Source organism: Octopus bimaculoides, chromosome 7 (genome assembly GCF_001194135.2).
Source record: "Octopus bimaculoides isolate UCB-OBI-ISO-001 chromosome 7, ASM119413v2, whole genome shotgun sequence".
In the NCBI taxonomy this organism is placed as follows: domain Eukaryota; kingdom Metazoa; phylum Mollusca; class Cephalopoda; order Octopoda; family Octopodidae; genus Octopus; species Octopus bimaculoides.
In genome coordinates, this window is record NC_068987.1 from 85,341,287 (window position 1) to 85,344,101 (window position 2,815).

At 39.2% G+C, this 2,815-nt stretch overlaps 1 protein-coding gene across 1 annotated transcript in view; it reads right to left on the minus strand.

The window, feature by feature from the left end:
- Positions 1-2,815, minus strand: part of LOC106876039 (putative uncharacterized protein DDB_G0277255) — a 175,271-nt gene that overhangs the window by 168,587 nt on the left and 3,869 nt on the right. The gene's annotated exons all lie outside the window — the stretch shown is intronic.

The following is a 2,815-nucleotide window of genomic DNA, read 5'->3' on the forward strand; positions in this document are numbered from 1 at the left end:
ATTTTCTAGTTATTTCACTCATTAGACTGAGGCCATGCTGGGGCACCGCCTTGAAAGGTTTAGTCGAAAGAATCGACCCCAGTATTTTTTTGTTTTTTCTAAAGTTCGGTACTTATTCTATCGATCACTTGCCGAACTGCTATCTTACGAGGACGCAAACACACCGACACCGCTTGTTAAACGGTGAGAGAAGAGGGTGGTCAAACACAGACACATATATATGTGTGTATGTATATATAAATGTGTGTGTGTGTATGCGACGGTCTTCTTCCAGTTTCCGTTTATGAAACCCACTCACAAGGATTTGGTCGGCCCGAGGCTATAATAGAAGACATTTGCCCAAGGTGCCACGCAATGGGACTGAACCCAGAACCGTATAGTTGGGAAGCAAACCTTTTTACCACACTGCTATGCCTACGCCTATGTTTCAAAATCATTTGGATGACGTTTATCTACGTTTTAGAGGTTATTCTGGCGAGCACCACTTCCTATCATCTTTGAAACGGCCGTTTTGTAACCCATGAAAATATTGCATATGGCTATTCTCCAATAGCCTATAATTGAAATTGTGAAAAGATATATATTTTTTTCTACCCCAAGTAATATATTATCAAACACTCTGAAAGCTTTCTGTAAGTAAAACTGAAATTTCTTTTTCTTGAGAAATCGAATTAAAAATTATTTTACAGAGTTCTGATGTTGATGTCTGTTCTGTTCAAGGTGCAGTATTGATTATAATTGGTTTGAAATTTTGGGATGAGGCCAGCTATTTCGAGGGAGGAACTAAGCCAGTTACTCTAGACTCCAACTGGTATTTATTTTATCGACACCGAAATGATGAAAGGCGAAGAAAATCGCGATAGAATTTGAACTTACAACGCAATGACAGACGAAATGCCACTAAGCGTTTTCTCCGGCGTGCCAACGATCCTGCCACCACACCACTTTAGCATACAGTGAAATAATGGTTTCAAATTTTGCCACAAGGGTAACAGTTTTTAGGGGAGGGTATGAATCGATTACATTGACCCCCAGTGTTCAACTGGTACTTATTTTATGGACCCCGAAAAGATGAAAAGCAAAGTCGACTTCGGCGGAATTTGAACTTAGAACATAAAGACGGAAAAATGCCGATAAGCGTTTCGCCCGGCGTGTTAACATTTCTTATTTCTTTATTGCCCACAAGGGGCTAAACATAGAGGGGGCAAACAAAGCACAGACAAAGGGATTAAGTCGCTTACATCGACTCAAGTGCGTAACTGATACTTAATTTATCGACCCCGGAAAGATGAAAGGCATAGTCGACCTCGGCGGAGTGAACTCAGAACGTAACGGCAGACGAAATACTGCTAAGCATTTCGCCTGGCGTGCTAACGTTTCTGCCACCTCGTCGCTTTAGCATGCAATGAAATAATACAATACAGACTAGACACAGGATGCTGTGCAGCATCTAAGACCAACTCATTCTACACAGCCACCGATCAAGAATATAACACAACCGGAACTACACATATTTTCTACAAACACCACACAACACTACAACATAGACTACACCTCACACAACATGTACAAACCAGAAACGCCACCCAACAAAATAACAGTTCACGTTACACAGGTTCGACAAACAAACCAAACACTAAAACACCTTTCAACCTTAAAACTGCCACACTTTGGACAATCCCCATGGGTTATATCAGTGGTTCTCATGCGGAATCTGTATGACCTTAGTGGTCCATAGAAGATTTTGCGGTTAAAATTTATCTGCAAGATAATTCAAAAATGCACAAAATTTTTTTAACAGTTTTTAGATAAATTCTTAATAATATTTAATTCTGAAAATATATTATGACTTTTAAACCCAAAATGGCTATGGATGTCCACTCTAGTTAAATTAAAATCAAAGGGGTCCAAAAGTGTAAAATAAAAAGAGTTAAGAAGTACCGGCTGATAAGGACAAGAAAACAAAACGGCACAAGGCAAAATATCAGAAGGGCTTCGAGCACTTGAAATATTATTGAAAGCTTGTGGAAAGCTAAGGTTACAGGTTCCCACATAAATTCTACCGGGAGTATGACCAAATCAGAGTCTAGTCGAATAATAATAATGGTAATTTCTTTTATTTGCCAGCAGGGCAACAAACGAAGGTGTGCCGTACATGGGCAGTGTATAATTTGTGTTGGGTTTCACATAGAATATAGGAGAAGAAAGGTAAAAGAAGGTGAAATGAGATAATAGTGTACATCGAATGCGAAATATGTGAATGTAATTATGATTGAATCCCGTTACCGGGGAAATGTTAATTAGAGCCAATCAAGATCTAGGGTCACCCTGACCACTAAAGGAACAACCTCTAACTCTACTTCGTTCTTCAATCTACATGCACATGGCTAGAGTAGATCCATTCATCTGAACCAGTTTTGCCACAATCACTCACCTTTTTTACAAATTCATTGGGTAACAGCACTTCATTCTCTACCCTCGCATTCTTTTCCAAGTAGAACCAAAAAATCTGGATGAGGGCTTGACAGAAGAGGAAGGTGTCTAATGTAATTTTTATATGGATTAATTCCCACTGCTCCGGTTTCTCTAGCCAATGTATTCCTCCCTGGACGGGACGCCGAATTACTCTTTTCTACCAGCTGAGTAAACCGGAGTAACGCAAAGCTCAAGAACACAACATATTCTCCGGTCGAGGATCGAAACCACAATCTTATGATCATGAGTCCATAATCCCTAACCACTTAGTCATGCGCCTCAACGCTTAAAAATAAATATATGTTTATATATATGTATATATATATATATATATATATAT